Here is a 24,886-nt window from a genome sequence, read left to right as displayed (position 1 = left end):
GCCTCGACGCCCAGGAAAAGTTCGCATAAAGCAACGTAACCCGCAAATGTGCAGAATAGAGGCCGGAGTGAAGTTGTGCAGCTGGAGGCCGTAGTACTCCAGGAGCCCTCAGAGGAACGGATGGATAGGAAATCCAACGCCTCTTAACAGTTAGGGGACCAAACACACTCGCTCTCCCCCGGACGGATTGGGGAAGTCCTCTGCCTGAGTCCACACATCGAAGGAAGCTAGCCCTGCTCGAACAAGGATTAGATTAGCGTGGGGAAGGTATCCCTGCGTTTGCAACTTCGTCAAACGGCTATAAGACACAGAACACTTCTCCCACTCGCCTTTCTCTGGGCTAGGACGAGTGGAGGAGCTGGGGATGCTAGCCATGCTAGAATGGTTTCTCCTATGCAGTCTCTGAGGATTTCTTTTGCGCGGTGCTGAATGGATATAGGATCCAATCTCGTTAAATAGGTGCTCTTCCTCGCATGGATGAGGTGTTATTCGCAAAAACCACCCTGACTTTTCACATTCACTCGACACGTGGAGGATGAAGATTATTCAACGCACAGAAGCCAAGGAGGCAACATTAGGGTCAATGGCCGAATACATTCCATGGAGATCATTGAAGGGGGAACCCGCCTTTCAATGCCGAAGACAACATGTGAGCCGAGCACTTCGCTATTGAAGACTGGTTCGGGGGCTACTGAGGGAGTCCTGGGCTAAGGGGTCCTTGGGCGTCCAGCCTGTTATCTATGGGCCGGACTGATGGGCTGTGAAGACATGAGGACCGAAGACTGCACCGTGTCCGGATTGGACTCTACTTGGCGTGGAAGGCAAGCTTGGCGACCGAAGATTCCTTCTTATGTAACTGACTCCATGTAAACCCTAGATCCCCTGGTTGTATATATAAACCGTAGGGGATAGTCCGTAAAGGACAACGCATATACTCGTTACCATACCCACATAGGTTAGACTTCTAGGGTTTAGCCATACGATCTCATGGTAGATCAACTCTTGTAACACTCATATTCATCAAGATCAATCAAGCAGGAAGTATGGTATTACCTCCACAGAGAGGGCCCAAACCTGGGTAAACATCGTGTCCCTTGTCTCCTGTTAGCATCGATTCTAGACGCACAGTTCGGGACCCCCTACCCGAGATCCGCCGGTTTTGACACCGACAAGGACCCATAGGAATTTTGCCAGGTTTGCCAGGCGCCCCTGGTTCGCAGAGATGACTGGGGCGATGTCGACGCCCAGGATGGGAAGCTCACAGTCGTCATCACCAGGATCCATCGCCTTGCCGTTGTCAGGCTCACCCTGGAGATGATCGGGGCGGATTTCATCCGCCGCCGCATCGATCCTCTGGACAACAAGGGGAGGCCGGCCTGGCTCTTCAGCAATGTGCCTGACATCATGCGGCTCCATCCCGGCCTGAACCACAACTTCATGGTGATGGGGCACGCCCACTTCTACAAGTGGCTCTTCCACCTCTACTTGAACAACGACGACAAGGCCGAGAGGACCGGCAAGTTCGCGAAGGACGGCAAGGTCGGCAAGGGGCCCCTGTTTGGGTTACCGGCGGGGGTGGTCCTGCTGAGCAACAACTCCCGCCAGACTGACATCATTGCCATGATGCAGGACTATAATGCGCAGGGCCTTGACCCGATTTGGGTCGAGCCGGAGGAGGACTAGGTGCAGGAGTTCTTCGACACCCTGTCGGAGAAGTACGTCCACGAAGAGTCGCTGCTCATCCAAGACACTACCCAGGCGGAGCTGGATTATATCGTCGCCAGGGCGGCAGAGGCGGCGCTCGCCAAGGAGGCCGGCAGCGCTGGCGGCGTGGAGGACGAGGCCGCGGCAGCCGTGGAGGAGAAGGAGCTCGCCCAGTGGGCGGAATCTGCTGGGGAGGCCAGCAGCGCCGGCACCGAGGCCCCTCTCATTGAAGATGAGGTCGATGAGTCATCCGGGGAGGAGGCCGAGGCTGTCGAGCCCCCAGCCACGGGGAGAGGGCATGTCCTACGGCGGGCCGTCTCTGGTGAGCCGGTCCGGCCCGACAGGACCACACAACTGCAACAACCTCAGGAGGCGTCCATGCGCCAGACGAGGGCTGTGGCGGCGGGGTAGGCGGTGAGGGCTATGGTGGTGAAGAAGAAAGCGACTGCCTCTTCTTCATCCAAGTGTCCCCGGACTCCACCCGCTTCCCCTCCTCCCGCAGACAACGACACGGAGGTCATCTTCGACTTCGGGTCTGTTAGCCCAAGGAGGAAGAGGAAGGCAGCGGAAGAGGAGGTGGAGAATGGGTAAGTATCTGATCTTTTGTCATCTCCGTCCCCTCGGACAGTGCCGCTTTTCTTGACTTGTCTTCACCTTTGCAGGGATATGGAGACGCTGGCCTAGAGGGTGGTGAGGAGGGCCAGGGCCTTGATGGGCGGCCAACCCCCAGTGGGCACCTTGAATACACCGCTGGTGGTGGAGAGTAGCCCGGAGAGCAGCACCCGGCGCAGCCTGCAGCGTACGTTCATCACTCACTCCCCATCGACGTGCGCCGGGGCATGATTTCTTGGTGCTGACCTTGCCATGGTTGCAGGAGGAGAACGGCAGCAGGAGGAGCCACTGAGGGCCACCCCAACACGCCGCCCCCATCAACCACGCCACCCGAGGGGCATCCCCGGCAAGGGCGTCTAGCACCAAGCCCATGCGCACTGAGGAGGAGGCGAACTCGGGTGCCGGTGGCTTCGTCCAGGCAACGGATGTTGGTGGGGAGGGGGCCACTTCGTCCCAGCTTGGCACGGGTGAGTTGTTTGCCTCCTATTCCCGCTTGTTTTCATTCTTTCAATTTTGATCTTGACTTTGCCTCAATCTCCTTCTCGGTACCCAGGTCCTTCCTCGGCGGACCGGGAGGACATGGACACTGTTATCGAGGAGGTCGCCAGGGAGGCTGCAGCCGAGGCCGATGAGATTGCCGCTGAAGAGGCCGCCAAGGACGTTGCTGAGGACGCCGCCGAGGGGCCTGCCGACGAGGCCGGCGAGGCCGCTGCTAAGGAGGCCGGCAAGGGGCCAATCGGGGAGGCCAGCAAGGCCGCTGCCGAGGAGGACGTGGTCGACGACCAGCCTTCCTCCTCCGCCGCCTCTGGCTCGGGCAAGTATCTGAAGGTGGGCGACGACCTGTTCGTCCACCTCCCATGGACGGTGAGCACCACGGCGCTCGCCGAGGGGGAGGTGTTCGACGACGAGGTGCTTGCCACCGCCGGGCTCGAGGTCGTTGACGGACCGAGCGTCGGTGGCGGCGGTTCCTAGGAAGAGCAGCTCCTCCAGAGCATGAGCACCAACTTCCACAAGCTTCAGGCACTTCACCATGTCCGCCTGGACAAGGCCAAGTCCAGGATGGTAGCGGTGGACAAGGCAGATGCGGACCTCGAAGAGTGTGTCGCCGAGGCGCAGGCTTGGTTCCACCAGGCTTGTGAGGAACTGAAGACCGCCCAGGATCAGCTGGCCGAGCGTAAGCTGGAGCTTGTCATGAAGTAGGCCGATGTTGAGAAGGCACAGGAGGCGGCGAGTCAATAGGCCGCCCAGGAGGAGGCAGCTCGACGTCAGCACCAGGTCGAGATGAACTCCTAGGAGGAGGACCTTGCCGCTCGCGAGGAGAAACTCGCCGTGACACTCCGCGGCAAGGATGAGGAGGTCAAGGAGCTTGTCGTGCATTGGACCCAGGAACTAGAGTAGATGCACGAGGAGGCCCTCAATGCTCAGGCCCAGGCCCATGACGGCAAGGTGAACGAGCTGGAGGTGGAGCGGGACGGGCTGAAGAAGCAGATGAAGGAGCTGACTGGGGAGAGGGACACGGCCAAGGGCGCCTTGGCTGATGCGCAGGTCGCAGTACTCGAGAAGGTCGAGCTACTCTCCATGGCCAACGAGTCCATCAAGGACCTGAAGCTGAAGCCGGAGGGCCTTGAGGGGATGCTCTCGGAGGTCAGGGCCCGGGAGGAGACCCTGACCAAGAATTTGGAGGAGGATAGGCAGCTGCGGAAGAACGACGCCGTCAGCCATGCGGATTTCGTGTTGGGCGAGAAGATTTGGGTCAGTCGCCTCGCCGATATCACCGACAGGATCACCACGCAGCTGGCTACTATGGGGATGCCAAACGTGAGGTACGTCCCGGAGCCAAACGTGAGTCCCAATGCCAGGCTGAATCTATTTTTTGAGGGTGTGCTCGGGGCCCTGGAGCGGTTCCGCTCCAACAGGGCAGCCTCTCTGGCCGATGAGGCCCGGAGGCTTTGTCGGGGTGCCATGACCAAGGTCCTCACCAAGATGGCATACTGGAACCATGACCTTGACTTTGAAGCTTCGCTAGATAGCTTGCTGGAGGGCGTGGACCTCGCTCCGGAGCGTATCGAGCCCGTCATCAGCCGCATCGACGGAGTTCGGAGGATAGAGGGCCAGCGCCAGGACTAGGCACCCCGTTTCTTATCGCCGCTTCAGGTTCATGACCAAGACAATTTCTATCTTTAGTTAGAACCGCAGCAATAAATGATGTAATATAACTCTTCAGTACTTTTGAAATGATGCATGTTATTTTCCCGTTCGATCTACCTTTGTATATCCACCCTACGTTAATCAGGTAGGCTAGCCGACACTGAAACCCAGGCCGCGGCGCCTTGAGGATGGATCCTCAATGGCCTGCCGGGTATGCTTGCTGTCGGGCAAACCACCTCACTGCTCTTAACGCGGCCGCTCGGGCTGTCGAGCGGACTCGAGACAGAATGAGAGCATTGCCAATTGCAGAAGGTCACCCTGCCGTTCTAGACGCAGCCGTTCGAACTGTTGAGCGGACTCGAAACAGAACGAGGGCGTTGCCAATAGTGGCAGGGCCCCATTACATGCAGGTTTTCCATACACAGGGCAAGATCGTCGAGGACGATAACCTTATATATAAAAAGGAATTACTCAAAGTTTTGCATTACTTAGCTTTCCTGCCGCTGCGTGAGCGTCCTCTGTGTCCACCGAGGATGCCACTTGTTCGGTCATCTTCTTCCTTGGAGCGACGACCACGATGAAGCCGCTGCTTCAACCAGACTGGATTTTCACAACTGTGCACCCCCTACCTGGCGTGCCAGAGATGTCGGTGGGAAATGACACCTATGGGGTCAGTGGGATCCCTTCTACGGTAGGCGGGCGCGGGGTTGTGCAAAGAGCGGGTCTGGCGGTCAGCACGCAAATCGTTTACCCAGGTTCGGGGCACGGAGATGCGTAAAACCCTAGTCCTGCTTTGATGTATATTTGAGTGTTCTTGTGTTCTTGAACTAGCTGCGATGTCTCTCTAGCCCAAAAGATTTGAATCCCTCTCCAGTACGCCTCGGGCCTCCTTTTATAGAAAAAGGGGTCGCCACAGTGGCACACAGGAGGTGGAAAAGGTGTACAGTGGCTGAGTCTATCCTCTGGCACCATCGGACAAACACATTTAATGCGCTGCCGACGTGCCCCGCTTGCTTTATTGGGGACTACAAAGAAGCTCGTCCCAGCTACCGTCGCCTCGCCTGGCTCCGACGCGCGTCCAAGCTGACAAGGCGTTGTAGCGCCACTTTGGCTGGCTGCTGGGCTGGCACGGTGGTGGAGCCTTCACAAAGATATGCATGCCACCACGCAGGTGTTTGCTGAGTTGGTGTGGAGGCTGCGCGCTGCCACGCAGATGCCTGCCCAGCTGGTCAAGCTGGCAGCTATATGGGAGCGGCGGTGGAGTCTTGGCAGGCGTGGGCCTAGCCGCGGCCCCGCAAGTGTCTTCGGCAAGGGCCTTGCCGGGGGCCCGAAAATGGTCTTGCCACGGCACCACGGTTGTCCTCGACAAGGATCTTGCCGGGGGTCTCATGGACTTCCTTGGCAAGGATCTCGCTAAGGATCATCGTCTTCTGGTTCTCGTCTGATCTTGCGTATTTATGATCTCTACAAAGATTTGCATACCACCACGGAGGCGCCTCCCGAGCCTTGGTTCCAATGTGGTTGATGGCGTCGGAAACTCTTGGGCTCAAGGATGGCGTGCTCTGTTGGCGTCAGGCAATTTACCCCGACAAGGATCTTGCCGGGGCTGCGGAAGCCACCCCGGCAAGGGTCTTGCCGGGGGAGTCCACCTCGCCCTCTTGCTCTCTTTGCGTCCCTAGTCTTGGCGTTGCTTTGACTGTCTTGCGCTCCGGCGTCCCTGCTCTGCCCTACTTAGTGTGGTCATGGGCGTGGCACTGACTGCCCGTGCACAAGTAAAGGGGTGCAAAAGGAGAGCCCCTACTTTTGTACACCGACAAATTAGTTGGAAGATTTTTCCAATGGGGCACTTGCTTGCGTACGGCTTGGACATGGTGGGTCCCTACTGTCAGTCTCTCGGTGTACAGTCCTCTCTGGACTCCTCTCGTTTGTTGAGCATGTTGACAACAGCATACGGCGTCGCCACGGCGAGCACACACGGACGGGAAAGAACCAGAGCCGGGGAAGACGCCTTCATTCTTTCGAACATACCGCACTAGCCCGGTGGCTGCAGCCCTCTCACCCAAAAGTTGTACTGCCCGGGTTCAATTCCAACTGGTGCAGTTGAAACATATCTAACACTTGCCAAAATTTCGTCCGTAGTTTACCCAGTTTTGCGCACACTCAACATTTTCTTGCCATTCCTAGTTTCAAAAAAAACATTGTCTTGGCATTTTCAAAATATCATATCTTTTTGACTTTGCATCATATTAAGATGTGCTATACATGAATGTTGATCATCATGATGTTAACTTATTGTTAGTTCCACTTTTTTACCATGAATAAAATTTCCAACATTCTGTTATCCATGTTTGAAAAATGCATGTTGATTTAAATGCTCTGCCTTTGAAACATGTTGTTTCTTATCTGAAAATCACTTGGACAAGTAGCCATCACGGGTGTTGGATTCAATGTCGCGCTTCTTCAATCCCTCGGCAGGTGCGAGGGGGAAATAAACTTCTATCCCATGCCGCCGATTGGGGAATGGAGCGAACTGGATTAAAGAGGGGGCTAGCGGCCCGACGGAAGAAGCACATCAGACGCGATATTTTTTCTTCAGTGGATGGCTCTATATGGCGTTTTTTTACTTGCCTCTGCACCATACAGCTTGTATTTTTAGCCTCCCAGTTCGTGGTGGACCAGCAGCCCATTTGCTGGGCAGGCCAACCTACATAAACTAGCACTCGATTTTTCATCAAGCCCCCAAAACAACACAGTACTATGTTTGTTTTGAGGCCGAAAACATTACGCCAGGGGTTGAGCGGGGGAGGGGGGAAGACAGAGAAAAAAGATTAAAAAGAGCTGATGCACCGTTGCTACCCTAACAAAGAAGGTGCAATTCTTCTCGAGAAGAAGGTGTGCCGTTGACACCCACACGTCACAAATCCCAAAGTAGACATACTAACAAGTTCACACACAAGTATAACAGAAAAGGTAAACATTCGTATCAAACTCAGGTTCACAGGACATGTTCATATTCATAGCCAACATTCACAATCAACAACTCAAAAGATTCATATATACACAAGTTCAGCATGTCTATGCATCCAAATGATTGATAGATCACATGACAATATTCATAGATAATTCACAAAAAGATTCAGATATACACATGTTTAGTATGTTTATGCATCCAAATGATTGAGATCACAACCAATATCATCCATGGATGAACTTTAATTACCTAGGGTACAAACTGGTAAATGGTGTTCAGTCAGACGTACTTCTTACTAAAATTAATGCTTGTACGAGTAAACTTTTGAGTACATAAGAGGCAGCATAGACAATCTGAATTTGCTTGTAGGTTTATCCTCAAATAGTGGCCTCATGCCGAGGGAGGTTTGGAAAACTTGGCCACTACTTTCATCCAAGTAGTTCACTGTCTCATCTTGGTCCTGTACCTCGCCAAAATTCTACATTGCAGACAAGAAAGGAGGCGGTTGAGAAAATGAACCACCCAAATTTTTTGTGCAGTTCAACTGAAATGGACCATCCCTGGCATGCAGACTAATTAAGTGCCAGATGAATATACGTGTCAACCAACTTGTCTGGAATCTTTAGACTCCATGCCATATAGTTCGCTACCATATGTGTCGATAACCAAAAGGCACAAGTTGGGACCAAAGACTGGACTACGTTTTTCTGGGCTATGCGCCAAGCAATATTTTTGGCGTTCACTCTCCTAATACTTGGAATTTGACAACTAGTTGACGCCAGTTGATACGCGAATGAATATAGACACTTCTTGTCAACATCGATGCTTGTCTGAGTGAACTTTGGAGTACATAGCAGTAGCATAAGTATCTGTCCATCTGATCTTTTTGTGCAGTTCTACTGAAATCGCCAAATGTAATGATTTTCCTGCGAGTTCAGGCTCCAAGTTACTCCTTTATGAAATCGACAAACAGTAGCATAATACCAAATTACCAATACATATGACAAGCATAATAATCAGGATAAATACCAGTACCAACCTATGTGAGGTAGCATATCAATTACTATTTCCTTTGACTGGAAGCCGAGATAAGCGAAGCGACTGACGACAAAGGAGGGAAGTAAGCCGAGATAAACGACTGACAAGAAAGGAAGGAAGTAGTCGAGGCAATGAAGCACCCAAAGTTTTTGTGCAGTTCCACCAAAATCGAGCATCGCTGTTGGCACATATATTGAGAGAGTGAGATTACTATAAAGTGGGACTTGTTGATGAAACATACACTAACAAATAGAAGCACCCTCATTATCTTAATGGGTAAAGTTAGCAACATATTAGTCTTTCTTAAAGAGAGGTATTAGTTTATTTAATTAGTGCTAATTAGCTCAACACTCAAAGCATTGCCATGTATCATAGGTTGCAAAACTTTAACATGCAAAGATAAAGGAGTTTCTCATGACAGTAGCACGATATAAATAGAGATGACAACAAACTAATATGGATGAAGGCCTTAGGCCGGTACCAAGCTGAGCAAAAAAGCTTATTCATGTAGTCCAAGAAGAGATGATAAAGCACTCACTGGAATCACTCAATAGTATATATTTTTGTGCACTTCAAATGTGTGGTTGAAATCACTCTTGTTTACCAGTGCTGAGATTATATCGAAAGATTATCAAGAACTTCCAGCAGAGTTAAAGCATTGGCTGGGATACAGTTCATTGTATTGTCTTGTGTAGTTCCACTAAAATGTATGATTGTCACAACATGATCCCTGTTTGCACAAGTAGGAACAAGGTGAAATCTTCATTATCTTAGTGAGAAAGGATAGAAATACATTAGCATATTACTCTAACAGTAGCATCAAATTCATGATGGACAATACGCAAAACATTGCCTCATTGAACCAATGGCAATAAATTGACATGCAAAACAACAACACTATTATGTCATGACACTACCAAGATTCCCTCCCTGCTCCACCATATGATTCACCTCCATAGACAGACACACACACACACACGTACATGATTCAACATAGGGTGTTACTAAAGATTTGTTTAACTCTGACAGGAAAAATAGGTAGCAATAAATTAGTGGTACTTAAGTACTCCTAATTAATTAAGTGACCTTGCAGGAGAGATAACAGAAGTGGAAGGGCTCCATCGAGGATTGTCTCACATGTAAGGTAGACATTGCCGGAGCCCTTGAATGGCGTCGACTGAGGCCTTGGGCTTCAGCAAGATCACCTTGGCACTGATGATCATGTAGAGCTGGGTCACAGATGCATCTAGAATCCAATTAATTAGTATGATGTGTCGTCAGCCCAAGTACTACTCTGATGCATTTCTCTATCTATCTCTACTCTACTCTTATCTACTATACTCTTATAAAAAACAGAGTTGGTCATGATGGTGTGCCTGCCATCCTGCAATATAAGCCGTCCGATTTATATCTGACGTATAGGAAGGAAACTATGGCAATTTTGTAAAAAGGTACCCACAACCCTCTCCACATTTGCAAATAAGGTCTTCCCTCGTTCATCCCTTTCTCTCACAAGATAAACTACTCATACAAATGCATCTTGATGTTACATGCAACGCACGAGCATCTTGCTAGTCTTCCAAGTAAATTAGGACTAGCAGCAACACAACAATACAATACCACTATCAAGATGTCAGGATAACATAGGACGGTACCATCATGCGATCTCCATTTCCTCTTTATTCTTCTTCTTCTTCTTCTTCCTCTTCATGCTTTGTTTCTCTTTCTCCTCAACAGTTGGTGAAACCAAGTACATGATTGGCCTTCTATTTCAGAATTGGTTTTGTCAGTGAGGGAGTAGAAGTGTACTAATGAAAGTGCAACTATCCCTAGGTGGTTTTGGTAATTCCTAACAACATATAGCTCATTGAGCTAATGCTATTTCAAGATTAATATCTCAGGAAAGCTCAATGATTGGCATGGCATGGATGAGAAAAGTGGACCCCTCAAAATGCTAAGGACAAAGGATTGGCTCAAGCTCAAAGCTCAAGACTCTACATTTTCCATTTTAGTGATACAAGATCACATTGTGTCTATAGGAAAAGCCAATACTATCAAGGAGGGATGAGGTGTTGCTTAATGAGGTTCTTGCTCAAAATGCTTAGTGATATGCTCCAAAACCCACAACTACTTTCTCACATCCACATATGACCTAAACTAAAAGTCAAACTCGGCCCCACCGATTCTTCCTATCCGACGCCACCGAGTTTCAAATGTCATAGCCACTGCCACAAACCCTAGGCAAATCGGTCTCACCGATATGGGGTTGTAATCTCTCTGTTTCCCTTCCTAACATTTCGGTCTCACCAAGATGAGCGATCGTTCCCACCGAGATTGCAATGTAAACTCTCTGTTTTCCCTTCATAACGTTTCGGTCTCATCGAAATGAGCGATCGGTCCCACCGAGTTTACCTGACCAACTCTCTGGTTAGATTATTACCAAAATCGGTATCACCGAGTTTGTGTAATCGGTCTCACTGAGATTACGTTATGCCCTAATCCTAATCATATCGGTCCTACCGAGTTGCATCTCGGCCCCACCGAAAACCCTAATGGTCACCAGCTTTGGTGAATCGGTCCGATCGAGTTTAACCATTCGGTCCCACCGAGTTTGGGAAGTTATGTGTAACCGTTAGATTTTGTGTGGAGGCTATATATACCCCTCCACCACCTCTTCATTCATGGAGAAAGCCATCAGAATGAACCTACACTTCCAACTTACTTTTTCTGAGAGAGAACCACCTACACTTGTGTTGAGACCAAGATATCCCATTCCTACCATATGAATCTTGATCTCTAGGCTTCCCCAAGTTGCTTTCCACTCAAATATTCTTTCCACCAAATCCAAATCCTATGAGAGAGAGTTGAGTGTTGGGGAGACTATCATTTGAAGCACAAGAGCAAGGAGTTCATCATCAACACACCATTTGTTACTTCTTGGAGAGTGGTGTCTCCTGGATTGGCTAGGTGTCACTTGGGAGCCTCCGACAAGATTGTGGAGTTGAACCAAGGAGTTTGTAAGTGCAAGGAGATCGCCTACTTCGTGAAGATCTACCGCTAGTGATGCAAGTCCTTCGTGGGCGATGGCCATGGTGGGATAGACAAGGTTGCTTCTTCGTGGACCCTTCGTGGGTGGAGCCCTCCGTGGACTCGTGCAACCATTACCCTTCGTGGGTTGAAGTCTCCATCAACGTGGATGTACGATAGGACACTAATCAGAACCACGACAAAAACATCCGTGTCTCCAGTTGCGTTTGATTCCTCCAAACCCTTCCCTTTACATTCTTGCAAGTTGCATGCTTTACTTTCCTCTGCTCATATACTCTTTGCATGCTTGCTTGAATTGTATTAAGATTGCTTGACTTGTCCAAAGTTGCTAAAATCTGCCAAGAACTAAAATTGGGAAAAGGCTAGATTTTTATTTGGTCAAGTAGTCTAATCACCCTCCTCTAGACATACTTTCGATCCTACAAGTGGTATCAGAGCTTTGTTCTCCATTTGCTTTGATTTCCATAGCTTTTGGTGGTCATAGCCTTGGTTTCACAATCTTTGAGAGTATGGCGTCTAGCGAGGGAAATTACCACCGTAGAGGTCCTTACTTTGATGGCACTAATTTTGCTAGTTGGAAGCATAAGATGAAAATGCATATTCTTGGACATAACCCCGCCGTTTGGGCTATTGTGTGTATTGGCTTGCAAGGTGAATTCTTTGATGGGAGAAAACCGAACCGTGAAGCTACCGCGGAAGAGTTGAAGATGCTACAATACAATGCTCAAGCTTGTGATATCCTCTTCAACGGATTGTGCCCCGAAGAATTCAACAAAATCAGCCGTCTTGAGAATGCAAAGGAAATTTGGGATACTTTGATTGATATGCACGAAGGTACCGACTCCGTCAAGGAATCCAAGTTGGATGTGCTTCAAAGTCAACTTGGCAAGTTCAAAATGATGGATGGTGAAGGTGTCGCTGAAATGTACTCTAGGCTTGCTCTTATCACAAATGAGATTGCCGGCTTAGGAAGTGAAGAGATGACCAACAAATTCATCATCAAGAAGATCCTAAGAGCCTTGGATGGAAAATATGATACCGTATGCACATTGATCCAAATGATGCAAAATTACAAAGATCTCAAGCCAACGGAAGTCATTGGAAGAATTGTTGCTCATGAGATGTCACTCAAGGATAAGGAGGAGCTCCGTAACAAGTCAAGTGGTGCTTACAAAGCCTCATGTGAAGCTCCCACATCATCAAGTGAGAAACAAACCTTCAATGAAGAATTGATCCTAATGGTGAAGAACTTCAACAAGTTCTACAAGAGTAGAAGCAAACAGAGAAGTTCCAAGTCAAGGTCCTACAATGACAAAAGATCTAGTCGAGAGCAAAATTGCTACAATTGTGAAAGACCCGAACACTATTCCAATGAGTGTACGACACCCTACAAGAGAAGAGAAGATTCTCCCAAAAGAAGAAGTAGAAGAGAAGAATCACCATCGAGGGAGAGAAGGAGTAGGGATGATCGTTATGAACGAAGACCCTCTCGGAGAAGCAAGGATTCGGAAAGGAAGGACAAGTCATCAAGGAGCTACACAAAACAAAGACATCAAGCTCATGTTGGTGAGGCTCCGACTCCGACAATCACTCCGAGAGAAGCTATCACTCCGACTCCGAATATACTCTAGATGAAGGTGTTGCCGGTCTAGCACTTGTGTCAACCAACTCCTACGACATATTTGATTCACCAAATGAAGGACTTGGAAGATGCTTCATGGCTAAAGGCCCAAAGGTATCACACCCCGAGTATGTTGATTTCAAAAGTGATGAATATGACTTGTTAGGTGATGATGATTTACTTGTTGACAACTCTAGTGATGAATACTATGATGAAACATCAATTAATCATGCTCATCAAGATAAAACGAATGACAATGCTAAGGAGAAGATTGAGTTTCTAACTAAAGAACTAAACACTCTTAAGTTAGCTCATGAAACTATCTTAGGAGATCATCAAGAACTTTTAAGGACTCATGAGAAATTACGTTTTGAAAAGCTCAACCTTGAGCAAGAGCATGAGTTCTTAAAAGCAATCAATGATGATCTTCGCAAGAAAAGTTCTTCTTACATTGCCAAGCATTTACTCTTATCCACTTACATGCCTCAAGTCAAGTCTAGTAACAAGAACAAGAAGGATTCTTCCTATAGTAGTAACAATAATCATGCTAAATCCAATATTGTTGCTTCTAGTAGTTCTCTTGATTCCACTAATGATTCTCTTAGCCAATTTACACTTGAGCAAGAAAATAGCTTATTGAAGGGAATCATAGAGAAAGGTCTTTACAAGAGCCTTGCCGAGAGTAAGCAATTCGAGGAAATTGTACGCAAGCAAGGAAGGCACCGGAAGAATCAAGGTATCGGTTTTGAACGAAAGTTCAATGCCAATGGAGTTGAGTGGGAAGAAGATCAATACCCCAAGACGAAGTTTGTTCCTTAACAAGAGAAGTATGATCCTACTTCTTTCAAAGGGACACAAGCTAAAGATGATCTTCCACCACAAGACCACAAGGAAAAAGGCAAGGACAAGCTTCAAGAGGAAATTGATGCATTTGAAGAAGCTCCTAAGGCCTTGGTCAAGTGGGTTCCCAAGACTACATCAAGTTCCACTTCATCTAGTACAACTAAAACTCCGAGGATTCCCGTCAAGATGGTGTGGATCCCGAAGAAGAACTAGAGAGTTCTTGAGGGTGACTCCGCCAACATACTTCACTCTTATCATTTTGGCAAGAACAAGTGCAATCAACTTCCACATCTTGCACTAGTTCAAGGAGTCACAAACCCTCTTGTTGGTAAGACAAGGGACAAGGTAACCTAATGCTCTCATAGACATCATCTTGTATGTGCATCACTCTATGTCTATGGATAGCCTTGTTTGTTCCTTGTGGGACTAACCCGTGTAGGTATTGAAAGTGCAACTCACTCCAAAGGATAGCTCCGAATTATTTACATCAACTTAGAGCATCCACATCTTCAACACCTACATGAAGTCATCATCAACAAAACCCAATGTAAGTTCATCCATCTTAGGGGGGATCTCACATCTAGGGGGAGCTTTACTCTAAGAATTGAGCTAAAGCAACTCTAATAGTGTGAACACAACAATGCTTTATGTAAAAGTGGTAACCCCACTTGTGCTTAAACGATGAGTATGACCTATGATCAAATGTTCTCATTTGACTCCTAAGTCAATATACTCATATATAGATGACCTAGTCATCACCAATTGCTTGATAGATGCTAGAATTGTTTGTGCATGCTTTGCCACATATTTCATTTGTCATTTTATTATGTGAGCATGTTGGTTGCATAATTTACTCATTAGAGGACATCCACTTGCTGTTTTGATTGGTTGGTTTCTTCTTCTCTTGCCAAGTGGATGGACAAGAATGCCTAAGAACCTTCTCTAGCTATCTATGCTCTTCTCGTCACAAACTCTATTCATGCTGCATCACAAAGTTTGATCAAGTCAGATTCGAACACTCTGTGTGAGGAGCACTCGGAGTCCCTGATTCGTCATAGACTTAAACTTCCAAAACTTCTTTGTGTGTTTTGGTCTGACCGATTCATCCATTTCGGTCATACCGAGATCACTAAGTCGATCTAGGTATTTAATCTCGGTGCAACCGATTTGAACTTTTTGGTCACACCGAGTTGCAGTAACTGCTTGCAGTTATGCATCTCGGTGCCACCGAGTTGTTCCACTCGGTCACACCGACAGGGTCAGGCTATATATACCCACGGGCCAAAATTTGGAAAACTTTCCTAACCTCTTCGCTCGCGCTCAGCCTGCTCTGCCTCCCTGGGTCTCCGGATCGTCCTCCTCGTCGCCAGCCGCCTCTAGTCACTGGTCTCCGCCGCCGTCAACGGGATCGTCTCCGTCGTTGCCGTTGTAGCAAGTCCATCGCCGAACTAGGGTATGGACTTGAGCTTTGTGCTGTTCTCACTCCGATTCCTCAGCACATTGTTTTGCCATGTATCTTTCCACGATTGAGATCACTCTATCCAATGAAAACACTGCGTAGTTTAGTTGTGGATTGAAAATTTAGGGTTAGGTTTACGCCGAAACCATCTCGGACCGACCGAGTTGCTGAAATCGGTTCCATCGATTTGGCTCAGGCATTGCACATGTGATTCTTGGTCTGACTGAGAATTGCAAACTGGTGTGACCGAGTTCGAGTCTTTGTGAAACCCTAGCAGTCTCGGTGCCACCGAACTGTGACTCGGTCTGACCGAGTTCACTAGTTTAGGTTCCAACAGCTGCTTCGATATCACCAAGATTTCAAATCGGTAGATCTGAAATGCTTTCTATGGAAAACTAAAACTAAGTTTTTGATTCATTCTTTTGCAAAAACCTCCGCACTTTGTGATGCTCATCTACTCTACCTCATCGATAATCCATTCATAGGGTCTGTTGTCAGTGTTTGCATCATGTCAGAACAGAGTGACAGTCAGAACAAGTCTGAGGAGCAAGTGAACTTGAGTGAGGGTACTAGTCCCTCTAGCAGCTTTGATGAAGGAAGCAGAAGTACCCCCAGCAACTTGCCTAAGGCAGCCACCAGGACCAGAAAGAAGAAAACCTCAGATTCTGAGGATGAGGACTATGTGGCTGCTGAGGAAGAGGCCACCTCAAAGAGGAAAGTCCTGAAAAAGGAATATGGCATAGCTGCTGCCACTAAGCCAGGGATGAAGCAAAAGGTTCCTGCCAAGAGAGCTCCCATGTCAAAAGCCAAAACATCCACTCAAGAGACTTTGGGATCTTCACCCGAAGAGCAGGTTGTGGCAGAAAAGAAAAGAAAGGAAAGGGTCAAGAAGACCACTGCCATAGTGCTTGGGAGATCTTCAATAATGAATTACTCTGAAGAAGATGAAGAGGAAGAGGATGCAGCACCAGCACCCAAAGCTCAAGAGCTTATGGGAGATGCTATAAGGGCAGGGGCTATTCCATCTAAGCCTAAGATTGCTCCTACGACTGCTGCTCCAGCTCCAAAGCCAAAACCAAAGAGGAGCACTAGGAACATCCCTGGTGAGGAGAAGAACAAGGCCCCAGTGCCACAAACTACTGAAGAAGAAGATGATTATGTCATGTTAAGGAAGTTGAAGCCCAAAATTCCAGACCACAATGATGCTCATCCAGTTGCAGAGAACATGAAAATCAGGAAGGATTTTGGTCTAAGGCTATGGAGAGAGTCTGATCCATATGCCACCAGGAGAAGGACTGTTGTGGACTACAGGTTCCATACAAAGGAACAACAGGACTTCTATGAGACTATCTTACTTGACAAGAAGCCCATAGTGTGTGACATGAGATGGGTCGATTGGACATTCATTGAGGAAAATGAGGATCACTTCCCTGGTGTATATGACAGCTTCAAGGCGTGTGGAGTCGATGAGTTTGTGGCTCAGAAGCTCACAAAGTGGAATGATGAGCTCATCATGCAGTTCTACTCCACAGCTCATTTCTACCCAGATGCAAGAATTTTCTGGATGTCTGAAGGTACTAGGTACCAGTCAACGGTTGTTGAATGGGCGAAATTGATCAATGCTCATGAGGATAGAGTGAAGATGACTTGGATGTCTATGCCAAGAAGAATAAGGATCACAACACCATGGCACACATGTACAAAGAGATCCCAGATGCTGCTGTTGAGACACACAAGTTTGGATCAGTACATTACCTTCTGTAAGGCTTGCCAACAATCAACTGGCTCCTCAGGCACACTCTCTTGCCAAAGTCAGGTGATCACAAGATGACCAGAGGCCATGCAATTAACTTGCTTCACATATTTGATGTGCCTCAAAAGTTCAAAGTCATGAGCCTAATTGTGGAAACCATAAAGAGGACAGCTGCAGATCAGAAGAGGAGTTGTGGGTATGCCCCATAGATCCAAGAGCTAATCAACTCCAAGATGGGCACTGGCACATATCTCCTGGACAAGGAACACATGCCCATCTACCCAGACTTTGAGGACAACACTGTGTTGATGGATGAGAATGAACCATCTTCTGTGCACGCACAAGCCAAGAAGGAGAAGGCAAGGGCTGAAAAGGCTGCAAAGATGCCAACCATGGATGAGGCATCTCAGTATCTTCTGAAGAGCAAGCAAGATCAGCTTGGCTACTTGATTGCCTCCACTCTGAGGATAGAGAAGGGATTGGCTACCCTGACTCAAAACCAGGAGAGCTTGGAGAGGATCGTGGAGCAGAAGTTCTATGACTTAGATGTGAAGGTCACTGAGATCCAGTCAGTCGTTGAGCAACTTCAGGATGAAGTGCAGGGAAGAAGCGAAAGTCTACCACTGATGCTTTCGCTAGAGTGCCCAGAGGTCAGAGGTCTGCTGCTATGCCTGTCACAGACACCAGAGCAACTTCATCTGCACCAGCTACAACTTCAGTGCCACCAGTTCCAGCACCTACTCCACCAGCTCCATCTATATCGACTGACGCCTTCGTCCTTGGAGTTCTGTCTACACCACCACCTGAAGTCCAAGCCTGATTGACGATTTAGCACTATGCATTTTTATGAACTTTTTGGTAACTTGTTGCCAAAGGGGGAGAAAATGTATAGATCATAGGCTTCGAGAGAGAGTGTTGCTTTTGTTCTCTCTTGCATTTCTCCTTGGTGGTTAAACTTTATTATCTGCTCGTTTGAGATACTTTATGCTTGTGTGTGAAACTTGGATGATCATGTGTTTGATCATATACTACCTTTATGCTTGTTGGATGACATTATCCTTTTATATTCCATATGATCACTCACTTTGCTTGGTGATGAGTGCATGCATTTTAATTATTATCATTTTGAGCGCTCCACCAAGATGTATGTGACATGGAAGAGTAATCCATGATCCTAACTCTTTGCATTTGCATTCCAAAGCAAATCTTAAACTATGCACACATTTAGGGGGAGCTCTTGATTTCACATACTTCTCAAAGCGACAATCTTTTTCACTCTTATTATCATTTGTGAAGCTTTGATCTATATGTTGTCATCAATTACCAAAGAGGGGGAGATTGAAAGTGCAACTATCCCTAGGTGGTTTTGGTAATTCCTAACAACATATAGCTCATTGAGCTAATGCTATTTCAAGATTAATATCTTAGGAAAGCTCAATGATTGGCATGGCATGGATGAGAAAAGTGTACCCCTCAAAATGCTAAGGACAAAGGATTGGCTCAAGCTCAAAGCTCAAGACTCTACATTTTCCATTTTAGTGATCCAAGATCACATTGAGTCTATAGGAAAAGCCAATACTATCAAGGAGGGATGAGGTGTTGCTTAATGAGGTTCTTGCTCAAAATGCTTAGTGATATGCTTCAAAACCCTCAAATACTTTCTCACATCCACATATGACCTAAACCAAAAGTCAAACTCGGCCCCACCGATTCTTCCTATCCGGCGCCACCGAGTTTCAAATGTCATAGACACTGCTACAAACCCTAGGCAAATCGGTCTCACCGATAGGGATCTCGGTCTCACCGAGATGGGGTTGTAATCTCTCTGTTTCCCTTCGTAACATTTCGTTCTCACCGAGATGAGCGATCGGTCCCACCGAGATTGCAATGTAAACTCTCTATTTTCCCTTCGTAACCTTTTGATCTCACCGAAATGAGCGATCGGTCCCACCGAGTTTACCTGACCAACTCTGTGGTTAGCTTATTACCAAAATCGGTCTCACCGAGTTTGTGTAATCAATCTCACCGAGATTACGTTATGCCCTAACCCTAATCATATCGGTCCTACCGAGTTGCATCTCGGCCCCACCGAAAACCCTAACGGTCACCAGCTTTGGTGAATCGGTCCGATCGAGTTTAACCATTCGGTCCCACCGAGTTTGGGAAGTTATGTGTAACAGTTAGATTTTGTGTGGAGGCTATATATACCCCTCCACCACCTCTTCATTCATGGAGAAAGCCATCAGAATGAACCTACACTTCCAACTTACTTTTTCTGAGAGAGAACCACCTACACTTGTGTTGAGACCAAGATATCCCATTCCTACCATATGAATCTTGATCTCTAGGCTTCCCCAAGTTGCTTTCCACTCAAATATTCTTTCCACCAAATCCAAATCCTATGAGAGAGAGTTGAGTGTTGGGGAGACTATCATTTGAAGCACAAGAGCAAGGAGTTCATCAACAACACACCATTTGTTACTTCTTGGAGAGTGGTGTCTCCTGGATTGGCTAGGTGTCACTTGGGAGCCTCCGACAAGATTGTGGAGTTGAACCAAGGAGTTTGTAAGGGCAAGGAGATCGCCTACTTCATGAAGATCTACCGCTAGTGAGGCAAGTACTTTGTGGGCGATGGCCATGGTGGGATAGACAAGGTTTCTTCTTTGTGGACCCTTCGTGGGTGGAGCCCTCCGTGGACTCGCGCAACCGTTACCCTTCGTGGGTTGAAGTCTCCATCAACGTGAATGTACGATAGCACCTCCTATCAGAACCACGACAAAAACATCTGTGTCTCCAATTGCGTTTGATTCCTCCAAACCCTTCCCTTTACATTCTTGCAAGTTACATGCTTTACTTTCCGCTGCTCATATACTCTTTGCATGCTTGCTTGAATTGTATTAAGATTGCTTGACTTGTCCAAAGTTGCTAAAATCTGCCAAGAACTAAAATTGGGAAAAGGCTAGATTTTTATTTGGTCAAGTAGTCTAATCACCCCCTCTAGACATACTTTCGATCCTTCAACTAGTAAACAATAGCATTATTTTCTCATGACAATCGCAAAATAGAGATGAACACATGCAATAAATATCATTCTTACCTAAAGGAAGGTTATGGTGCCAATATGGATGATGAGGATTGGAACACAGATCTCCCTTCGTGGAGTTCCACCAAAATGAACCAACTATTCCATTCTAACATTCTAATTAAACAACACAAAAGTCACTTCTTTTAATAAGTGTTTTTGTCCAGTGCACCAAAAGGTCACAACAGTAACCAAGTGAAATGGACATCCCTGTTTGCACAAAAAAGCTATAGAGGAAACAGTCAGAGTCTCAAACAATTACAGGAAAAAAACATTTGGCTAAACTTGTCATGGCTTACAACAGTGGTATGGCTTCATTTTACCAGGGGCATTAGATTAAGAACAGCTAAATATTTGGTATAAGGGCATGGGACAGTGGGTGCACCAGCAGTCCAGCACCATGTACCTAAACCGGGGCATAAAGTGGTGATTCAGCGTTTGTTCCCCCAAGAAACAAACATCCAAGAAACATATCTGGTTGGTCCCATTTTTGTTCACTCTAGCCACCTACTCATATGTGTGGATAGCAAATCTAGTCCTGGTCATACCACTGTGTACAACGTTTCCCCTATATTTCCCTTTTCGACCAAGAAACCGGTTGGATGACTAGTTTGTACTACTTGCACCCCCTTTCCTTCCTGCTTGTACGAAGTCCGATGTACATACTAAATCCCCCCTTTATTTCTTGTTTGAACCAAGTACAAGATTCAACTCCATGAAGTAGCTTTACCTCTAACAATAGAAGTAGAAAAATAGGTGACGTTGGACCATCCGATCAAGAGGGGCCGAGAGGTAGAAAATGATGCACATGCAGCGACATAGCGAGCTGGGGAAGTAGAGCTAGGGTGGTTTCGAAGGAAGATATACCTGAAGGTCATCGGAATGTGGATAGGTGGGCAGTGGGTGGCCGGATCCGCCCACACTAGGGCAATGACGAAGGGATCGGAGGACCTCCCGCGCCGGCGCTCGGCCAGAGATAATGGTGCGACCGGCAGTGGGTCTCCTCCCTCGCTGTTGATGACAGCCTAAACGCTGCCCCTCCTCCCCTTCACCGGTGGAGGGGGATACGTCCGGATCTGTAACCAGCGGTGAGGACAGAAAGACAGTGTTACCACCACTATCTTGTTTAGATCTGGAGAGGACAAGAGTGTGTGAATATTGCAACCCTAGCAAGCAAGCGCGGAGGCTCCGGCCTATATATATATATGTAGTGGGGTAGTTTTCCTTTTTCACTCCATCAAAACAATCGTTTAAAATTGTGTATGTGCCAGGTCGCCGTTTTTTAAGTTGTTGATTATTTTTTGAGATAGCTACCCGCTTATTCCAAGTGGTGTTACGGTGTGCCAGGTCGAACTTTGTATCGTTCAACTCTGGTGCAAGACCCTCCATTAAATGAACAACCACCGCCTCGTAAAATTTGTGAACAACCCATGGCTAAAATTATCAAAAACGTGGGCTGCCCCAACATGCATTATTATTTATATTTTCTATGTGGGAGTATCCTCAAAACAAAATGTGAGAGTACAATAATTATTGGTCCCCTTTGTAATTGGTGCTAAATTTTGACCAAAGATTTAACTGACAAAATGTTAGTGCATGTTAACAAAAAATATATCGTTTGATTCGTATTTGAACATAGTTTTCAATGATGTAATTTTTGTGACATGCATGAACATTTGGTTAGTTAAATTTATATTCAAAATTTGGCAAGGTGCATTAAATCAACACATGATCAAAAGGAAAGTCATGACATGCATGCATGTGTTGTAATTAATGCATCAGTAAATGCAAATTATTGAAATATATCAAGTGCAGTATTTTGATATGTCGCGTCAACTCGTACAACAACGAAAAGTTTGATTACAACGCCCTCTCCCTCATGGACTGAACTCCGGTGCCTTAACTGCACGTGCCTTTGGCTGTATGATAGGTAGGCCACCCACCTATTGGGCCCACCTGTCATACATGCAAAGGCAAGAGCAGTAAGTCAATGAAGTTGTGTCCCTCCCTCACCCATGAGCGTGCTGGCTGGCAGGACTAGGAGAAGCTTTCGCTACACGCTCTCCCTCCCGCACGCGGTGGACATGCAGCAGTTCATTCAGTGTCAGATGGCCAAAAGCATACTATAGTAGTACTCCACTGTAGTAGTATTGTATCATTTTTTGACTTTCTGAAGAGGCGAAGAGCCAAGCGCAGCCCGGACGCTCGTGTGGCAGTTTCATGTGTAGAGTAGTCTAGGGTATCGCGTACCGTGCCTCTAAGCTTAAAATCGTTGGGGTCGGCTCCATGCTATGAGGCCGTCTTGGAGCATTTTTTGATTAAAATAATATTCTAGCCCTACCTGTCATCTTGGTGATTGTAGTTTCCACGCTCATCTGGTTAAGACAGGAATATATATTTAAATTTGTGGTGGGGTAAATGCTAGAGGTTGCGGCAAATATATTGTACACTATGGGTCTTTTAGCCAAGTTTAGAGGCAAGCATGTGGGGCTAGTGCTATGATGTGTCGCGTCAACTCGTACAACGAGGAGAGGCTTGATTTTACTACTACACGCCTTCTCCCTCACCCATGCGCGCGGTGGCTCGTAGACGAGGACATGCTTTTGCTTATACTACAACAAGCTATCCCTCCCGCACGCGGTGGACGGACATGCAACAGTGGATTCGATACTGTAGAAGTAGTAGTAACATCATTGTTCATCTTCTCGAAGAGATGAAGAGCCAAACACCACCCGAACGTGGCAGTTACGAACGCTCACGTGGCAGTCTTTGTGTAGGAGTGGGGCATGGTGTGTAGCCTTGGAGTACACATATAGCCAGGCTCTTGCATGAGACAAAATTGCTATGTGATCGCACTATTGTAGTTGTCGAATTTCGGGTTCCGGCAAAACCCTCAAGGTTCGAACACTGGGGTGCGCACAAAGATTTCCCCCTACCTACTCATGCCCCCAACCTCGCCACGATCTCAAGGGCAAGCTCGACGAACTTGTAACACAAGGGACACAAGATTTATACTAGTTCGGGCCACCATTGTGGTGTAATACCCTACTCCAGTGTGGTGTGGTGGATTGCCTCTCGGGCTGAGGATGAACAGTACAAGGGGAAGAACAGCCTCCAAAGGCGAGGTGTTCTTGTGCTTGGTGGGTGTGAGGATGTATGGGTTGGATCTAGTCCAAGTTGAGATGGCTAAGGCTCTATTTGTTTGCCCCGTTCTCTCTCTTGGTTTCAGTTGCCTCCTACTGTGGTGGCTAATCCTATTTATAGAGGCCATGGTCCTCTCCCCGAATATTGAGCGGGAAGGGAGCCAACAACGGCCAATTTGAAAGGGGACAACTAGTACAAGTTATCTTGACAAAAGCAGTCTTCGCCTGCCAAAGGCTCTTGTGGTGACGCCGCCTTGGGATCCATGGTGACCTCCGTCTTGCCGTCTTGCTGGTCTTGGTCTCGTTGCACCGATATGGAAACCTTTTCTAGATGCCTCGATACTCTACGTCTGCGCTTCCCTCCTTAGCGCCAAAGAGGAAACAAGGACAGTGTGTGCGCTGGCGCCCGCTTGGTCTCGATCGTCATGGCTCATGTTATTGGAACCTCGTGAGGTTTGCCTGGCCTTGATCTGTTCGCCCCTCGCGAGCCAGCTTGGTGAGGCCGCTCCCGAGGAGGTCTTGTGTCGTCCGCCTCGTGAGGCTTGGCCCCTCGCGAGGGTCTTGAATGCTTGTTGGTGAAGATGTGCCTTATGGGCCCGCTCGCAGAGCCATGCCGTGGGCTGCAGGCAGGCAAGTCTGGGGACCCCCATTCCCAGAACACCGACAGTAGCCCCCGGGCCCAAGGCGTGCTCGGGCTTGGCTTCGAGGCGAAGCCAGAGGGCAAGTGCGGAGCGCCGCGGGCCCCCAATAGCCATGGCCTTGGTCGACGCGTGGCAGTTGATTGGTCATGGGCGTCTCCGCTTCCCCATGTTGCCTCGGCAACTACCCGACTGTCAAAAGGCTGGCATAGATAGCGCTTGCCTTCACTACTTCCTTCCACCTTGCTCCATATCCCCTTTCTTGCTCCCTGCTTCCAAAATCTCTAGATCTACTCCCATCCCCTTCCGCATTAGCGACCAATGGCACCCCAGAGGGTCCAGCCTGCCTCGTCGCTGGCTTGGTACGAGCCAGCTCTCGATGCGCCCATCGTCTCGGAGAAGAACCTCGCCGCCACGTGCTTGCTGAAGGCGGGGGAATGCAACGAGAGGGGGAGGACTAAGCTCCGGGCCGGCTCCGACATGTCGGAGCCCAAGGGAAGCACCTTCTTCCCCTTCTTCACGAGCAGCATCGTCGTAGGGCTGGTTCCCCCTTCTCTGACTTCTTCTATGAGGTCCTTGGCCACTACAGGCTGCAAGCGCTGCATCTTCATCCCAACTCTATCCTTCTCTTGTCGATCTTCGCCTACTACTTTGAGGCGTACCTCGACGTGATGCCGTATGTGGATCTGCTGCGCCACTTCTTCTTCCTCCGCATCAATGACGGTCATACCTCCGGGTGAGCCAATTTCATCGTGGCCGGTAAGGCCAACTCAATGTCGAAGACTAGGAAGAAGGCCGATGGCTTCAGGAGCAAGTGGGCCATGAT

The sequence above is a fragment of the Triticum urartu genome, chromosome 7A (assembly GCF_056163025.1).
Source record: "Triticum urartu cultivar PI428250 chromosome 7A, HENAU_Tu73, whole genome shotgun sequence".
Classification (NCBI taxonomy): Eukaryota; Viridiplantae; Streptophyta; class Magnoliopsida; order Poales; family Poaceae; genus Triticum; species Triticum urartu.
This window is presented reverse-complemented; position numbering follows the sequence as displayed.